At 39.3% G+C, this 20,026-nt stretch overlaps 1 long non-coding RNA gene across 1 annotated transcript; it reads left to right on the top strand.

Annotated features, from left to right (window-relative positions):
- Positions 1–501: 501 nt before the first annotated feature.
- Positions 502–11,312, top strand: LOC120876954. Its single transcript, XR_005724254.1, has 3 exons — positions 502–513; positions 4,733–4,738; positions 10,939–11,312. It is a non-coding gene; the product is annotated as an uncharacterized LOC120876954 (long non-coding RNA).
- The last annotated feature ends 8,714 nt before the right edge of the window (positions 11,313–20,026 follow it).

Below are 20,026 nucleotides of genomic sequence, written 5' to 3'. Positions count from 1 at the left end.
TACTGGAATGGGTAGCCATTCCCCTCTCTAGGGGACCTTCCTGACCTAGGGATCAAAATCAGGTCTCCTGCACTGCAGGCAGATTCTTACCATCTGAGCCACCAGGGAATCCCCTCCCCCCCGCCCCACCCCGTCCATCCCCCAAGTATGTCCATGTCCTAATCCCAGAACCTGTGAATGTGTTACTTTACATGGCAAAGGTGTGATTAAGGTTAAGGATCTTGAGATAAGGAGATAATCCTAGATTGACCCCAGAATACCCAATCTAATCACATAAGTCCTTAAAAGCAGAGAACCTCTTTTTCTGGGTGTGGTCAGAGGGAGATCAGATTTCCTAATTACTAGATAAAGAGTCAGAGGGGTGCAATGTTGCTGGTTTTGAATATGGAGGAATGGGGCCACAGGGCAAGAGAACAAAGCAGCCTCCAGAAGCTAGAAAAAGCAGGAAACAAGTCTTTCTCTGGAGTCTCCAAAAAGGATTTGTAGTTTAGCTAACACCGTGATTTTAGCCCAGTGAGAACTGGGTTGGACTTCCGACTTAGAGAAGTTTAAGACAGTACACTTGGGTTAAGTCAGATGTGTGTGAATTCCTTACAGCTACAATAGGAAGTGAATACTTCCTCCTTCTCTGTTGTAAATGTATACTTTGAGTCAACATAAATTTTTCTTCAAATTCACTTTTGGCCAGTTGGGGCTTAATATGTCCAAGGCATAGGAGCTCAGTATGTTTGGTGAATTACAGGAAATCATCAATCTTCTAATAATGAATTATCCTTATCCCTTTATTAATGCAGGTAACAATGAAATGTCTCCACATCAAAACTCAGAATGCTTATCATCACCATGACTAGCAACTGTATCTCTTTTTGAAAAAAACCCAAAGTTCTTCTTGTCTTTACTCCCTTGCTCCTCTAATGTAATTTAATAAAATCAGGTGCAGTTTTACTGAACATATTCTATCCTTAAAACATGTATAATAGTGTTATCATGGAAACTACTTTTATGAGCCAGAGCCCAACTCCCACTTAAGAGTTCTGTGACTTCCAGGGAATTCCCTGGTGGTCTGACAGTTAGGACTCCATGCTTTCACTATGGAGGGCCCGGGTTCGCTCCCTGGTTGGGAAACTAAGATTCCACAGACCACACCACCTAAAAAGAGTTTTGTAACTTTCAGTAGTCACTTCCATCTCTCTGCACTCCGGTTCTCATATCTAGAAAAATAAGGACATTCATTAGACAGGATAGTCTCTCAGGTCTCTTTCTTCCTCTCAATTGCTGTGTTCTATCAGAGTACAGACCTCCCAAAAAAGAAGTTCCTGTTTCTTTGCTGAAGGATAAACTAATTGAAGTCTAGTACTTCAATCCTTTGTTCATGCCAGTCCTCTACATGAAATGTACTCTTCTTCTCCTTTATATTCTCTTACCATTTATATCTCCAGCTAGTACAATCCTACTCTGCTTTCAAGCTCCAAATCAAGTGCCACTTCTCATGACGTCTTCCTTGATCACAGCATCAGGAGCTCATCTCACTCTCCTCCCAAACGCCCCAGCACTCATTGCCTGCCAGCTTATCACAGAGTATTATTCTTTTCTGTTGCAATGTCTTGCCACTCCAGCTGGACTGTTGCTTCTCAAGGATGGGGACCATGCTCCTTGTTATTTCCTCACAGCAGGTGTTGAGTATATATCCTGCCTTCTCTCCTATCAGAATAGAAGTGGTAGCCTACTCTTTCTGAACCCTTTCTCCTCATCTTCCAATTCCACCCCTCTGACTTCTCACAGACTTAGTGACATCCATTATCCTCCATCTCTCTTTTTCCTTCAACTTCTCTTCCAGCCTCAGTCCACCAGCTCAACTATCTTCTATTTAAAAAAAAAGAAAAAATTCTTTTCTCAGCTCCATGTCCAACTCTAGCTACATCCTTGCCAAATTTCAGGAAGGAGTTAAGTCATTCACAATTACTGCCTCAGCTTCTTCCTCTCTCAAGACTCTGTGTCCACTCCAGGCTTGTTTCCATTCCATCATTTCAATGAAGCATACTTCCCCCAAGGCTATCAATGTCCTCCAAGTCATTACAACCATTAGATACTATATTTTGGAGAAGGAAATGGCAACCCACTCCAGTACTCTTGCCTGGAAAATCCCATGGATGGAGGAGCATGGTAGGCTACAGTCCATGGGGTCACAAAGAGTCAGACACGACTAAGCGACTTCACATCACTAGGCAGCATTTATACTATTGACTCTGACCTCCTTTTTAAAACACTATCTTCCAATGTCTTTCCATGATTTTACACTCCTCTTTCTGCTTAGATGTTCCTTTGGTCGGCATTGCCAGCTTCCTTCTATCATTCACCTCTTAAATACTTAACTCTCTTAGAGTTATGGCCTACATCCTCTTATGCACATGGTCTACAAGGTCTCTGTAAATTCTTTCAATCCCCAAGATTCCAAATGTCATGAAAAAGCAAATTACAGAGACGCAAAGTCTTTGCTCTCCAATAGTTTATATCTTATTGTGAAAAAAAAAAAACCAAACAGATAATAGATAAGCAGACTAATAAGTTAGAAGACAATTTCATATGGTGAAAAACTAGACATAAAGAATGTTTGCGTACAGAGATCATACAACAATAATTTTGTGTGTGCATGTGTGACCATGTCGCATGGCCTGTGGGATCATAGTTCCCCCACCAGGGATCAAACCTGGGGCCCTGGAAATGGAAATATGGAATCCTACCCACTGGGCCACCAGGGAATACCCATAAAAAAATTAAATTAAAATTAAGTTGCTAATCAACAAATGTAGGACTGCTAAAATTCAAATTGACAATTTTAATTTAATGGGACACGTACAGATCTCCACTCTATCCCACAACCTGAATGTGTTCTTGTTGTGCAGGCTCCTCTGAGTCCAGTGTGTTGATGACCACATGCTGTGTAATGACTCAGTGCTTCCGCCTCTTGTCTCCATTCAATTACGCAGAGCCTTCCTTCATACATCCTGCGATGAAGTCATTTGGCCTTCACTTGGTGAGAACAATCTTCACATATTAACTGCCTCTATGTGTGTTTTCCAAATCATTTGTCTCCAACAATTAAAGTGGCACTCCCTGGCACCTACAGAAATCTCAAACACAGACAAAAATACAGGCCCTGAAAGCACACAGCAGCTCTCTGTTAAGTTGATCATCCAAAGGAATGAAAATATGTTGATAGTCATTTATTATTATTACCAAAATGAAAACACAAAATTAAATTCTTGCAGAGAACTCAAGGCCCCTTGAAAATACAACTGCAGACTTTCAAGGATCTTCAGACCCTAATTTCAGAAATATGAATGATGAGAAAGGCCCTTGACTTAAAATCAAAAATTGCAAATACATATTCCAGCCTTGACATTTATAACGAGTGGACCTAGGCTATTTACATTACAGATATGTTAGAAAGATTAAATAAAATCATAGTGCTAAGTGTGAAATCATGTTTACAGCAAGTTAGAAAATATCTTAGCCAGGTCTCCTTGAAGACAGGATGAGAGGAAGCAGTGGGCTAACACTTTATGGGGAGTGATGGAAAATAGAGGAGAAAAGTAAAGCAGAAAGGTTATAGCCGTTGTTTTGCAATAACTTTAAATAGAGTATCACCTATAAAAATACTGAATCACTATGTTGTACACTTGAAACTAATATAATAGTAAATCAACTATTCTTCAATTTAAAAAAATAAAAAGCAGAAAGGTCTGTTGTTCAGCAATCACAGATAGGAATCCTGCAACCTTCTTTGCCTTGTCAGCTGTTTAGGTTACAATCAGAAAACATTATACTACACTTTTGCATTTAAATTATTTCTTTATTTTTGGCTGCACTGAGTCTTCGTTGCTGTGCGGGGGCTACTCTCTAGTTTCAGTGCACAGCCTTCTCATTGCAGTGGCTTTTCTTGTTGAGGAGCACAGGCTCTAGAGCTTGAATGCTCTGTAGTTTCATCACACAGGCTTAACTGCCCAGTGACATGTGGGATCTTCCCAGACCAGGGATTGAACCTGTGTACCCAGCATTGGCAGGTGGATTTTTTTTTTACCACTGGGCCATCAGGGAAGTCCGCTATATACTCAATTTTATTATGTTAAAAATAAAGCTATTCTCTCCCTCTCCCCAAATTCTTCCTATAAATAGAAAGCATAAAACCTTTTACTCTTAAAGACCATTTGAGGGTTTGTTTTAGCATAGTCTTATATTCCAATTACGGCCATGTGTACATGAAAGTATATTTGCTGGAATTAGTTGCCTGATTTGACAGGCAAACCTTGAGAAATGCAAACATGCAAACATGATGGCACACACGTGTAATGCAAGACATCTAATGCAAATGGTCCCCATCAAGGCAAAGTCCCGTTCAATTAAAGAAATAAAACAGATTTTGGAAAAGGCTAAAAAGTATAACATCTGAAGTGTCTAATTGCCCTTGGTTCACCATGTGTATTAATCTTATTTAACCTGGAAAAGATAACCACAAAAATATCAAAAGGCCTGATCTGTGTCCCATCATTTTTTCCACCCAGCCATTTTGCAATTTTCACTTCCAGGCTCTGTGCCTATTTTTAGACATTTAATAACACCTAGTATAAGCCACTGCATGTTAGGCATGAATTAATGAACAGTAATATCTAGGCTGCTGGCAACATATTGTGGCAGGGAGAGTCAGGCAAGATGGGTGGTGGAAAGAAAGGAGTATTTTGTGCAGAAGACTATACCAGAGACCTGCGTAAAGGAGCAATCTCTTAATGTGCTTTTTAGATACCAGTCAGGAGAAGAAGGCTCATCCTGCCTAAGGGACTTGGAACATTCCACCCACCATCAGCACCTCGAGAGGCAGTCACCTCAGCAGGATGACAATGATGCCCTTGAATCTGTACAGAGGGAACTCCATCAGGCCAGGGGGCCACTGTGAACACAACTGTCTTAGTGGGTTAGCAGAGGGAACATTCAGAAATAAGAGCTTTAAGGTAAAAAGTGGATGTCTAACACCAAACAAAACAAAATGAAAACAATGGAGAGTATGCAAAAAAAAAATCCAGTCCAGACAAGCACAGAAAATTCCCTTAGACACATGAATTTACAGTGGTCACAGCATCTTCTAGGAGGAACCAGAGGTGAATATAAAATCCACTAAAATCTCTTACACAATAATGTATATAAATAAGAGTGTAAACTACTAGGTATTTGGTTTACTTAAGAATGTAAGTTGAGTCATTCTCAATATTTTGCATTCTTAGGAGTCCCAAGTTAAAATGAACGAATCCTACAGTTTTTGCCATGTATCCATATCTGGATTAGGTTTTTAATTTCTGGCTTATATCAAGACTCTGGTTGCCAAGAATCAGATAAGGATTCTTTTCAGATCTCTGTGGAGTTATATTCAGTTCAGTTCAGTTCAGTTCAGTCAGTCAGTCATGTCCGACTCTTTGTGACCCCATGAATCGCAGCACGCCAGGCCTCCCCGTCCGTCACCAACTCCCAGAGTTCACCCAAACTCATCTCCACTGAGTCAGTGATGTCATCCACCCATCTCATCCTCGGTCATCCCCTTCTCCACCTGCCCCCAATCCCTCCCAGCATCAGAGTCTTTTCCAATGAGTCAACTCTTCGCATGAGGTGGCCAAAGTACTGGAGCTTCAGCTTTAGCATCATTCCTTCCAAAGAAATCCCAGGGTTGATCTCCTTCAGAATGCACTGGTTGGATCTCCTTGCAATCCAAGGGACTCTCAAGCGTCTTCTCCAACACCACAGTTCAAAAGCACCAATTCTTTGGCACTCAGTTTTCTTCACAGTCCAACTCTCACATCCATACATTAATATTATATAATTAATTATATTATTGATTATAATAATGTTATATTAATATTATATAATATTAAGCCCCCTCCCTCCTTCCAAGAAAGAAACTCCCTTCTTGGAAGCGAACCATGTTCTTAGCTGATCCCATCCCACTGACACAATTAACCGGACCAGACTGGGTCCCCGCCTAAAGTCAGGACAATCCTCTCCTTCCCTAAAATATTTCTATCTGGAATTAAGAAATAAAGTCAGGGCCCCTTTCATGCTCTATCCAACAAGAGTGAAAGTCAAGATCTACTCAGAGAGAGGGATATGGACATGACCACAAAGAGCAGAGAGGAAGGCAGAGGGAGAGAATTCCAACAGCACTTCGGCTCCCAGTTTTATTGTTTTGTTTTGCATTAAATTTGACTGCTTCCTTGTCTTTCCCAAAGGTTGACTTTTGATCCTGCCTTCAATTTACTTAGAACACCTCAATATTCTCCCAATAAACCCTTCCTTTCTGCTACACAGTTCAATTTGGATTTCGGTTGCCAGTAACCAAGGGGATCCTGAGTAACAAGACAATATATTATTATCTCACTCTTCAAAGGATGAACATGAAAATGTACAATAGGTAAAGGACTGGTGGTATTCCCAGTTACACCTTTCTTTTCTCTAACCTTGATAGGTGGCTTGCCGTAAGCTTAATCTCAAGAATTAGGCTGATATCAAAGTGAAAAAAAAAAACCCTTCACATTGTTATACCACACTAATGAAAGGACAATCGCTGTGGGCAATAGCAGGAAACGGTAAGGGCTTTCAGAGGTCTTCTTTCTTTCATTCTTTTTATATCATTATATTTTTAAAAATCCTTTGCTTCTGAACTTTTTGCTCCACAGGCAGTGCAGCTGGGAAGCCATGGGTGGTCCCTTCCCCTCTCCCCAGGACAGCCACAGATGACTTGTCTCTTGGTCAGTGCCCCTAACGAAGCAGGGTCCAAGGCTGGGAGAAATCAAAGGAGCTATTTTTACAAAACATGGGGTTTTTTGTGCATGCTGTGCAGAGACAATCTAGGACTGTCTGGCCGGAGCTGGGACATCTGAAACAATTGTAGGAGGGAGGCAACAGCATGGAAGACCCCTCTGCTGGGCTCCTTCCTGCCTCCCACCACCAAACCCACAAATCAGAGGAGCACAGAGACATCAGTACCCAGCTGGTTCAGAACAGCCTTTGGATCTTCCCTGGGAGACAGATTTGGGAAGCAGAAAGTTTTTGCTTGATTAGTGGTACCTGTTATTGTTGCTGTTGTTTTTAGGAAACCTTAAGACAACACAGCACCACTTGATACTCCCCACTGTGTCAGTGATTGGGAGGCAAGGACAAAGCACCAACCAAGGTGAAAGTGTTAGTTGCTTAGTTGTGTCCAACTCTGACTCCCACGGACTGTAGCCCGCCAGGCTCCTCTGTCCATGGGATTCTCCAGGCAAGAATACTGGGGTGAGTAGCCATGCCCTTCTGCAGGGAATCTTCCTGACCCAGGGATTGAACCCAGGTCTCCTGCATTGCAAGCGGATTCTTCACAGTCTGAGCCACCAGGGAAGACTTGATTGACCTAGCATCCCCTGACCTGGCTCCTAACACAGACCATCCCATGGTGAATGGGTCTGTGGGACTAAGTGCCACCCAGCAGGACAGGCACCACCCTATCTGCTGCTGAGGCCCCCACAGCAAACTATTATTTTAAAAAAGAAAATCTGAAATCTTCACCACCTCTCTCGCCAAACCAGTCATAGGCACCCCACCTCCCCCTCACAATCTATACAATTGCCCCTCCCTCGCTGTGTGGCAGGGAAGAGGTATAAAAGCATTGCAGTTCAGTGTCTGTTCCCCTTTCTTTGTCCGTACTGGTGGGCGTTAGCGGCAGTCTGGGGACTGGCCTGAGGTTAGCCAAATGAACTCGAGTGGGTGAGATTTCTAGCTATTGTGTGTGTGTGTCGGGGGCGGGGGGTGGTAGTTGGGGGTGGGGTGGGGCAGGGTGGTCCTTAACAAATACACACTAAGAATCATGGAAAGAAATGCCCAGAAAGAACCCCTTCACAAGCAGGCCTCTTCTGCACCGTGGCAGAAAGCATCATGCCTACACAGACAGCGCAGCTGCGTTTAAGGTTACACAAGCCGGGCTAATTTTCCAATCTGTCACTGAGTTAGTAGAGTGAGGATTATGATTATTTTTTATCATTAAAAATACTTTTGCTGAGTATGAAAATCAGTGAAGGTGTTTTATTACTTGAGCTGTAGTTAGATCCACTGTGTATTGCTTTTCACTGTTTTTAAGCCCTCAATCAAAGATTTCATAGCCTTTGGGCAGAATCTTGTGGGTTATTTCACAAATGGGCTCCTGGATATGTTAACTGTGACTTTTAAAAGCTGGAATTTATAGTCAGGTAGATACTGTTTCCCTTAAAGCAGTTACCTGAGGAGACAACAGTAATGCTGAAATTGTTTAAAGTCTTCTGGTTCCTCCCTAAGCACTGCCTAGAGGAACAGCATGTGCTTTAGAGAGAACTAGACCTAGGTTTGAATTCTCACTTTACCATTCACGTGCTGTCTTATCTGATAATTAACTTTTCAGCCTGTGCTTTCATTTGTAAAACAAGGTTACTAAAACCTACCTTTCAGGGTTGTTGAGAGATTTAAAGAAGATAGTTGATGCAAAGCCCTGGTATAACTTGGAAAACATATAAAAGCTAAATAAATAGTTACTCTAAAGCTTGCCTTTAGAGCTGGCAATGCTTTTAAAAATATCCCCAGTGGTTACAACCTTAGTTTTCTGGATTTTGAAATGGACAAAACTTCTTTAAATTTTTTAATTTAATTCCAAGTCTGTTCCCATGCGGAAGGTGATCAAGCTGGGGCCCTCCATACTGGTTTTGGTCAGACATAAAGTTGACCTCTTATGTAATAAGGCTGCCTTGGTTGTATTACTTGAAAATTGGCTCTGAAGAAAACTGCCAAAGAGAATTTCTAAAAGTGGTGGCATGGCCTTCGATGGTGATTATTAGCTTCTACTTCAAGTCGACACAGTTTCATCTGCTATGGCCCCTTGATCCCACCTAGATTCTCAGATGCACAGTCAGTTCCAATCAAGGCCACCTGGCTTACCATTCATTTGGAGGCCTAACATTCCATTTCCACATTTACAAGAGCTGGATTCCTGAATGGCCCCTGCAGTCACTCTGCTGGCAACCAGATCAGGTGCCCAAGAGTGATAAATGTTACCTTCTTAAGAAGGTGCTCTTAACCTTCCTCTCAATGTTGACCCAATTTCAACCAGATTCTTCCCAGTTCCCTGTGCTGAGAACTCAACTTGCTGAGACCTTTCTGTTCCCCCCAGCCCCCTGATCTCCCTCATGCATGTCAATTCTCCTGCCATTTGAAATAAGTCCTGCTATATAGAGGGGAGAATTCCTGCATGGAAATTTACCAAGTTCTTTTTCGGCAAGCAGTAGAATCAAACTCTGGCTTGTTTCAACAGAGTAATTTATTAAAGGATATTGAGACTTGACAGGGGATCAGAGAAGGCTGGACAAACAGGCTCAAGAAATGGGAGAGAATAAGACACTGACCAAGACCAGAGCTGAGATCACGCCAGAGTCCTTCTGGTGGGAACACTGCTGCCACCATCACTGAATGCTGGACCTCGTGGCTTGAGCCCTACCTCAGCACTGAGTATCAGATGCTGACTTGCTCTAGGTGACTGTCACTGTATACCCCAGAAGGATCTCCACTGTGCCCAATTCTTTGCATAAATGATTTCAGTCTCAGAGTCTGGAGGGGGTCAATTTGACAGGTTAATCCCTGGTTACAAGCTGATGGCTTAGCTTTGAGGAAGCCCAAGAAGGTATCTTTGGCATTTTCAGTTTTTACCACAGGTATGCAAAGGACAATTATCCACTATAGGTGTATGGTAACTAATTATCCATAATAACTGAATATCTACAACAAGTAATTACCCAGGCACTGTCTGCTTTGAAGAGGACATCCTTTCTAAAGCCATAAGCTTTGACACATTGGGATTGTTAACATTTGAAACACATTCCTGGAAAACCTTAAAAGAGTTTCTACCTTTAGTCTCAGAATGTTCATTTCTGAGCCACTATAATGAGGATATAATGTGAAACAGACTCAGATTTCTTCAAAATTCAGAAATAGATAAATATAACAGGAAGGTAGTAATGCTCACCATTGGTAGAAGGTAGAAAAGTATTTTTTCATTTCTACTTTCTAGCTTTTTCAGATTATTATTACAAATGAGATATATTACTATATATTATATATGTATATTAATATATAGTCATGCACATATATATATATATATAAAACCTTTAAAATATCTATTTCATTTCCTTATGGTCACTCTTGATATAAGAGTATATCAATTATGTTAGCTTATTCTAGATTTTGAAAAACTAAGAGCCACATAGTCAAATGCAATGACCCAACAGTTATCAAAGTCACCTTAGAAACAACTGTGGGTCTTTGAGTATGGGCTGGGTATTAAATGATATTAGGTGATTATTTGGAGAAATGTATACTGAAGTCACAATGTCTACAATTTAATTTTAAAAGATGAGCAAAAATTATGTAAAGAAAATATAGCAAAATATTAAGGGGAGACATAAGTGAAGTATTAAAAAGATCAAGAATAATCAGACAGAAAAGGGAAAAGGATGATATAAAGGATGCAAATATTAACCAGAAGAAACACAGCGTAGCTATATTAGTATCACAGTAGTCTCTGAAGCTGGAGAAGGAAATGGCAACCTGCTCCAGTATTCTTGCCTGGAGAACCCCGTGGACAGAGGAGCCTGGTGGACTGCCGTCTATGAGGTCGCACAGAGATGGACACGACTGAAGCGATTTAGCATCAGCAGCAACGTTCTCTGAAGTAGAAAGAATTCCTAGAGGCAAATGACACTTCATTATGAGAAAAAGGTTACATTCACAAGACAAAACAATTTTAAATTTGTATGCACCTAATAACTTCGTCTCCAAAAATACATACATAGCAAAAACTGAAGAGAGAAATGAATCCAAACTTTTAGTGAGAGGTTTTAGCACCCTTGGGAAATAACAGGGTAAGCAAACAGGCAAGCCAAAAAAAAAAATAAGCATATCAGCAAATACATATGATTTGAGCAAGATTAACACACAGTGTGATTGATATACAAGGAACATTCCTACCAACAACTACAGAAAATGTTTCCTTCTTCAAGTGCACTTGTAGCTCTTGTAAAATCAATGAATGCTGGACAGCAAAGCAAGACTCAGCTGCTTTCCCAAGACTGAAATCTCACAGAATCTGTTCCCTGGACATTGCAAAATTATGCTAAAACACCAATAAGATTGTGGACAGAGAGGGGGAAGGAGAGAGTGGGACAAACTGAGAGAGCAGCATTGAAATATATACATTCAGTTCAGTTCAGTCGTGTCTGACTCTTTGTGACCCCATGAATCGCAGCATGCCAGGCCTCCCTGTCCATCACCAACTCCCAGAAATGCTTTTTTGCATTTCTTTTCCACGGGGATGGTCTTGATCCCTGTCTCCTGTACAATGCCACGAACCTCCGTCCATAGTTCATCAGGCACTCTATCTATCAGATCTAGTCCCTTAAATCTATTTCTCACTATATATACATTACCACGTATAAAATAGATAGCTCGTGGGAAGCTGTTGCATAACACAGGGAGCTCAGCCCAGTGCTCTGTGATGACCTAGAGGGGTGGGATGGGGGAGAAGGGTGGTGGGATAGAGACTCAAGAGGGAAGGGATACATGTTTACTTACAGATGATTCATACATTGTATGGCAGAAACCAATACAACACTGTAAAGTAATTATCCTCCAATAAAAAAAGAAAAACATCAACATGACTAGAAATATAGATACCATTAATAAGTTAACTAGAAAGTCCACAAATATTGGAAATTAAAAACTACAGCTCTAACTATCTTGGGATATAAAGAAGAAATCACAAAAGAAACTGGAAAATACATTGAACTGAATAATAAAGAAAAATCAACTCCTCTAAGATGTTTCATGCTACACTAGGCTGCTAAACAAAAGATAGTCAGTTTTTGTTTAGAACAGTAATATTTCTCTTATCCAAAAGAGAGATATACATGACCAGGTAAAAAATATCAAGGTCAACACTAAGAAACATGAATTCAAACTGCTTCAAAAAACAAGGGCCTAAAAAAAAAAAAAAAAACGGCCTATCTTTGGACAAGTCTTTAATTTGCCTAATGTCAAACAGTACCAAAGAGTTAGACATGACTTAGTGACTAAACAACAACAAGACGGTATTAGGAAGGAAATTAGTCGGGCTGGAAGGTTCAAATGTATTTTTAATATGCGTCTGATGGTGTTAATTCAGATTCACTAACCAGTACTTCTCTCTGTCAGAGCAAAGAGCAAGGAATAACTATGGCTTTCTGGCTGAGTAACAACACATGCCAGTACCGGAAATGTCACCCAGGGTAGATAAAATACGACAGAAGAGAAGCTGTAAGTCTGAAATAGACTCAGAGAGCTTTAAACTAAGCATTTCAATAACCTACACCATAAGGAATGAGTCCCTTGGTCAGGAATTTAGAAAAGAGACATTTGGTGTCTGTTTCAGGCTGCACATTTTCAGGAAGGAAGTCTGTTCTACAATCAGAACTCCTAATTTGCGCTCCCCCACAGATTACATGGCTTCCCTTGTGGCTCAGCTGGTAAAGAATCTCCCTGCAATGTGGGAGACCTGGGTTCAACCCCTGGGTTGGGACGATCCCCTGGAGAAGCAAAAGGCTTACCCTCTCCAGTATCCCATGGACTACAGTCTATGGGGTCGCAAAGAGTTGGATGTGACTGAACGACTTTCACTTTCACAGATTACACTGTGTCCTTGGGCAAAGCATTACACATAGCTGATCTTCATGAAAGAGGGTGTATATCAAACATAAAAACGCATGTGGATGTGCTTTGTAAACTGTAAAGGGCTGCATAAATGTTAGTGATTACTCTGTTATAGTACTGCCCAACTGAACTTTTATTTAGGTCACTGCACAAGCATAAACATTCTTAGGAGGTTTTTTGAAGTAACCACTTGGAAACTGAACACTCCTCTCTTCTGTACTATACTACTTCCTGTCCCTTTTCTAACTCCCTCTCTTTTTTGCAAAGAATTCTCTCTCTTCTTTGCATTACTTCTATAATGACACTAACAGTGGTCGGTGAACTGAGCATATAAAAATGTGGCAGACTCTGTGCTGTGTACTTTATACATATTATCTTTATATATATTAAACATACATATTATTATATATCTCCAACTCTTAAAATAATCTTTCAAGGTAGAGACTCTCCAAATGTCTCAGAATTGGTAGCATTTAATCCTGGGGTCAGGGTGAGAAGGGTGGCCTGAGGAAAAGAGGTGGTGTAAATTACTCCTCTTTTTAAAAAATACCAGGGAGTGGAGAGGTGGGACAAGCATACACATTTCAAGAATAATACAGTTATTATTCAGTTGAATAAACAGTTGAATAAACTGAAGCCTCAAAGCAAAATCACTAAGGTCACCTGGCGGGGCAGTCACTGAGCCAGAGTCCTTTGTCTCATGACCAAATTCACATTATGCTGTCTTGCTCCCATCATTGGCAAAACTCTTAATCTACCTATTACAATTTAAATGCAAACCCTAAAAAGAGCCATACTTATTTACCCATAGGCTTTCATTTCACTAAAGGAGAAGTTTTATACAGAATAGCAGTTTTGAGGACCTATCAAGCTTGTGGAGGGCTTCCCAGGTAACCCTAATGGTAAAGAACCTGCCTGCCGATGCAGGAAACAAAACAGACGTAAGTTCGATCCCTGGATCAGGAAGACCCCCTGGAGAAGGGCATGGCAACTCATTCTGGTATTCTTGCCTAGAGAATCCCACGGACAGAGGAGCCTGGCAGGCTCCAGTCCATAGGGTCTCACAGAGTCAGACATGACGGAAGCAACTTAGCAGGAGCAGCAGTAAGCTTGTGGAAGTACAATTTCTTAAATGATCAAAAGGTAAAATTGATGTCACGCAGTGTGCTAAGAGCTTCCATATGCATTTGATTGCGTTTAGTTCTCCTAATCGTGCCATGAGGCTGGCATTATATTTTATAAAATTTATTCCCTATGACCTGCCTCTTAGGTTAAAAGGTAAAGATAATCTCAAAGTAGAAAAAGCGAGAAAAGAGAAGAGAAAGGAAAGAAAGAATAACAAACAATTGGATATGTCCATGAACCTATGAGCAAATAATGGTATCTTGGTAAAACAGAATAATTATGCATATAGTCTTGTGATGATGAAAATTAATAAAAAGAAAGGCAAATTCACATGTCCAATAATAAACTGGCTTAGTAAAGTGACAAATCCTATGATAAATTATTTGATATGAAAAGAAGTTTTGAACACCAATTAGAATGTAAGTATTCAGAAGTTAAAATTTTCTAATAGGTAAGCATATATATGCACCATAATTTATTAGATAAAAGATAGCAATGCTAATATAATTCATTTTACGCTCAATAATAATATGTGTTTCATTCATTATGTCTAGCACTTCCTTTAAAAAAAAAAAAGAAAAACTTTTTTCTCGCAAAATGAGCAAAAGGGGAAAAATGACAATAAAAATTGAGAGGAATGCTTTCTAACTGGTTTCCTCTTTTAAAATACAAATATTGAGGCTTCTCTAGAGGGCCAGTGGTTAAGACTCCATGCTTCCACTGCAGGGGGCAGCGGCTGAATCCCTGGTCAGGGAACTAAGATCTTGCATGCCATGCAGCATGGCCATGGCCAAAGAGATAATAATAATAAATAAAATAAAATGCAAGCATTGCTAAGAAAGGTAATACAATGCAGTCCTTCCCAAACAACTTTAAGGCAAATGAATTTATCAGAATTTCCTAACTACAGATACTAAAAATCATGGTTACAGTAGGGACTCAGATAGGTTACTAAAAGGTGAAGAGAAAGGGGGAGGGGCAGACACAAAAGATACATTTGATTTTCTTAGCAAAATTCATCTGAGGAATCATGGGAGAAATGGTTAATTCCAGGGAGGGGTCAGAGGAAGCACAAGATGAGTCATTTGCTATAGAAAGTAAGGTAGTACTTCAAAGCATCATGAAAACATGTCAAAAAAATAAAATAAAAACAGATTGAAGAGGCTGGCCAAATCAGAAAATTTGAGCATCAAAATCCAGAAGGACAGTCAGAAATAGATCATAACCCACTGAATACCATAAGAATCCATGAGTTTGGACTTAAATAAGGAAAAAAAGTAAATGTGAAGAAGGAAAGCTCTTCCTTATAGCAAAACGACAACTAATAAATCTAGAAGTAACATCACTAAACAGTGCAAAGTAGTCAAAGAGAAATTTTACAGACAGGATATTGACATAGTCTCAAAATACCTCCCCACATAACACTTGTAATTTACAAGGAGAAAAGCTGTAACTTCACAGTGGAGAAAGCACCCGAACCAAGTGATCAAAGTTAACATTAACGGACTTCGGGTACCCCTGTAATGGTACGTTGACAAGGACAGGGCTTCTTCACCTCAATGGTATCTCTGCCAAAACTATATAACACAGGTCTAAACATGAAGATAAACCCAGTCAAACCCAGAATGAAGAGCCTTCCCCTGCACCCTAAACAAGAAAGACAAAGAAAAAAAAATGGGGTATTGATCTGTTCTTTTTAAAAGTGTCAAGTTAGGAAGACAAAGGCTTAGAAACATTCCCAGATTACAGGAAACAAAGGAGATATTACAACTCAGTACAATGCACTATCCTGGACTGGATCTTGGTCTGGGAAAAAAAAAATTAACTTGTAAAAAATTATTGGGACATCACTGAGATAATTGAGAAAATATGAATTAAAATTTGGATATGGCTTATATCATGTTAAAATATCTTATTTTGATAGCAACCATAGTTATTAAAGAGAATGTCATTCTTAGACAAATACCAAAATATTTCAGAGTAAAGGGCAGGGTGTCTTCAATTTACTCTCAAATGGGTCAGGAAAGAAACAGAGTGTGCAATATAAATAGATTTGTAGAAACAGAGGTAGTGAGTGCAGCAAAATATAAATAAACATGAATCTCAGTAAAGGGGATTTCTTGTACAATTCTTGAAACTTTTATAGAAATTTGAAACTATGTCAAAATAAAAGTTACCAAAATGCTAAAAAAAAAAAAAGGTTTCTAGGGTTGACTTGACCATCCACAATCCCCTAAATATCAACTTCAGTGACTGAACGGACCAAGTAGGAAGTTGTTGTGTAGTCACTAAGTTGTGTCCAAATCTTTTGTGACCCCATGGACTGTAGCCTGCCAGGTTCCTCCGTCCATAGGACTTTTCAGGCAAGAATACTGGAGTGGGTTGCCGTTTCCTTCTCCAGGGGATCTTCCTGAACCAGGGATTAAACCCGCATCTCCTGCATTGGCGGGTGGATTCTCTACCACTGATCCACCAGGGAAGCCCAAGTAGGAAGCACAAGATGTAAAAATAATGTATCACCTGCCAAACCAAACGGTGCTTGACAGATAAGGTAAAGCTGATGCTAACAGAAATACTGTTAAAAGTTCTAAGGTAGAACTTTAATAAGGTTAAAAGTTCTTTTAAGGTAAAAGTTCTGTACTAACTTTTTAGACCCAGGTTTCCTTGACATGAAAGGGAATAACTGTCCCCGAACCATCACAATGAAATGGGTAGGAATAAACTCAGCTATGTTTCTTTTTGGCCTTCTAATTTAAAGTCAATATTTTAATAACTTCTTTGACTCTCCAGTTGGTTGCTCTCAAGCTACAAATGGATCACTACCAATATGTAATTAAAGGAGAATAACAAATAGTTTGAATATAGATTACACAGGTGCTGACTTACAAAAGCAAATGTTGTAGCAGAAGATTAAGCTCCCAGGAGGCTGGAGGTGTGTGTCTCTGCTTATTATCATCATAATTCATTAGTGGTCAGAGTAACACTGAGATCAATATTCCTGCAGTCACAGGAATGAAAAAAATGATTAGCACCAAAATAAGCAATAAAGACAGTCTCAAAATATTTCTCCTTACATAATTAACAAAGCAGTCATTGTCACGAATTTTAAAACTGAGATTTTCTTAGCTGTTCCATGTTTAAGAAGCGGCACAGCTTAAAGGATCTTGAAAAGAACTATTATTCCCCTAGATAAGATCATATGCAAAAAGAATGTGTGAGGTCATCTTTTATCCCTTCATCTTCGTGGTACAGAAATGGAAGGGAGGATGCTGGGATATGGTAAATACCACAGAAGGCCATACAGCATGTGATAGTTTCACAAGAAGTTCGGTCCTGAAATACACCTGAAGAAGATTTACAAGTAGGCCTTTGGTAAGATCTGTGTCTCAACCACTGGTTCCAATGCAGATTCCTGGGTCCCAGTTGAGGAGCTCAAGTCCATTAGGACTGTGTTTGGAGCCACGGATTCTGCATTTTTAACAAGTATTGCAGGGACCAGTCCTTGAGAAATATTAAGAGAGACAACTAAAAGAAAAAAAAAAAGAGAGAGAGACAACTGTAACTGTTTTTATGAATTTAATTACTGTAAAACAATACTCACCGTGTTAGGGTAGCGAATACACCTTCAATAAATTGACCAGTATAGATAAAACTATTCAGAGAAGCTTATGATGATTCCTACCCGACCCCCAATTCCACCTCTTATGAAAGTTGTTTTAAAGATTATAAAAATTAATTAATTAATTTTTACTTTTGGTTGCGCTAGGTTTTTGTTGCAGTATGTGGGCTTCTCGTTGCAGTGGCTTCTCTTGTAGCAGAACATAGGCTCTAGGGTGTGGAGGTTCAGTGTTAGAGGCATGCAGACTTAGTTGCTCTGTGGTATGTGAAATCTTCCGGGACAAGGGATTGAATATGTGTCCCTTGCATTGGCAGGCGGATTCTTAACCACTGGACCACTATGGAAGTACTAAAGACTTTTGATTTTGGTTCCTTTGGTTGTAAACATCCCCCTGACTTCCCCTAATTTAAAAAAGTAAATACTGTTCTTTTACAATATACTCATATTTTAGAAAAATTAAAATAATGCATATTTGAAGTAGTGTAATTGGCCTATTAGGTAAGTACCAATTTTGTGCAAAATTTGAAATAGTTTAACTCTTGCCAAGAGTAATCAAGAATTGCATTATTTAAAGCTAGCAAGCAACGTGTATGGCAACCATATTTATCTGTGTGGCCATGTGGCATTCCACTCTAGCCAGTAATCAGAAGTACAGTGGAACTTGTAATTACACACTCCTTGATAATGGAAATTTGTATACGACAATTTTGGTGATTGGCTCCTGTCTTCCTGCAGCCAGCTCACGTTGGTCATTTCATTAACTCTGCACTAAGTTGGTCCCACACATTACACCACTGGATGTTTTGTACCTCAGTTACGAAGTTACAGCAGAGTTTTACTTGCATCTGCCATGTTTTAACAGGAGCCTGTAAACCATGCTACTATATAAACGTCTATAAGTAATTCAAGGGAATTTTATATTATTTTTAAGGATATAATTTTAAAATAGTTTTTATCCTATAACAAGGCCATCTAAGCTTTCAACCAGTGGGAGCAAAATCCCAATTCTGAGAATATGTTCTTGGGGAAGAGAAATTAGATATAATAAAATACCATCAAGAGGCCACATGGCCATATACTATGCTATGGCTTTTGGAAAGAGTACTCTGTGGAATAATAGAGATAATTCTGAGAAAAAATTTAAAAAGCATTAAAGCAGATATGACTTTGTTTGCAAATATAATCTTATAACTGGGCATGGATAATGGAATGGGAAAAAATGCCATGACTACAAGATCATCAGCACTATAATGTGTCCTTAAGATTGTTGATGCCTATGAAAAATCACTCCTGAATTACTCACTCTTTGAATATATGGGGTGTTTGGAAATTGATTCCTCTTTTCAATTTCAATGGTTATGAATGGCCTCCAGTTACAAAAGATAAACACTTAGCTCATTCACATTATCTTCTTCTTCCTGCCAGCTCCTCCCAGTTTGGGGCAATTGTCATTATTTTTAAGTTTTGTTTTGGTTACCCCTGTAACTTTAAATATTATGTCATGTCTCAATTTCTCTTTCTCAAGACTTGAATATCTTGACTTCTCATTATAGAAGTTGAGGATGTCAATGATACTATTCTTCTCTTCATATTTCCTTCAGTTTGCACTTCCCACTTTCTGTGAGCTTCATAGTATGAAGTTTAATGTTTGCATTTTCTTTTTTGGCAACATAACCAAGATCTTCCTTACTCTGTCCTTAGGTTGACTGCAAGGGTTTAAAGGGAAAATACTTACATTATTAAGATTACATCAACATTGTGCACTGCCAGGCTAAGGAGCATGTTAGAGCTATGAACATTGCCCTCCTGCTCTAAAATGGAAGATTTTGTGTTATACTCTAATTCCATTTCCTGTATTAAGCCTCTTGCCACCTTCTTTCTTGGATAATGTCCTCATTCTCCTTCATATATATTCAAATAACTCTTAAGAAAGGAGTCCTGGGAAGTAAACTTTCCAAGTGCTGGTTTATGTGAAATTTCTATATTCTACTCTCACAGTTGAACAACAGGTTGGCTGAATATACTAATTATTTTAAATTCAACTTCCCCCAGAGTTAAAAGGACCACTCTATTGTCTTCTAGCAGACAGATATTAATGAGAATTTGGCTGCTCAATTTTAATTCCTGAGTTGGTGGCCTAATTTTTCTCTCTAGAAACTTTTAGGAATTTAATTTATTCTTAGAGTTCTAAATTTTTACAATGCTATGTTCAAGTGGGTTATCTTCTCCATTGGCTACAGTTGGTCCTCAGTGGACTCTTTTAATGTAAACATATATATCCTTTTATGGGAAATTTTTTAATATTATATCTCTAGTCATTTCCCTGTTATCATTTTCTCCATTCCTGAATCTTATATTTAGCTGCTGTATTTTCTAGACTGGTTTTTATATCTCCTCTTTCTTTCATACTTCCCCTCTGTAGTGGAGAATGTTATTTGTATCTCAACATCTTCTTTACCACAGTCATCTTCTTTGTCCACATCAACTGATTAAAATAAGAAT

The sequence above is a fragment of the Oryx dammah genome, unplaced genomic scaffold (genome assembly GCF_014754425.2).
Source record: "Oryx dammah isolate SB20612 unplaced genomic scaffold, SCBI_Odam_1.1 HiC_scaffold_1, whole genome shotgun sequence".
In the NCBI taxonomy this organism is placed as follows: domain Eukaryota; kingdom Metazoa; phylum Chordata; class Mammalia; order Artiodactyla; family Bovidae; genus Oryx; species Oryx dammah.
Note: the sequence above shows the minus strand (reverse complement) of the source record. Positions and strands in the feature narration are given on the sequence as shown.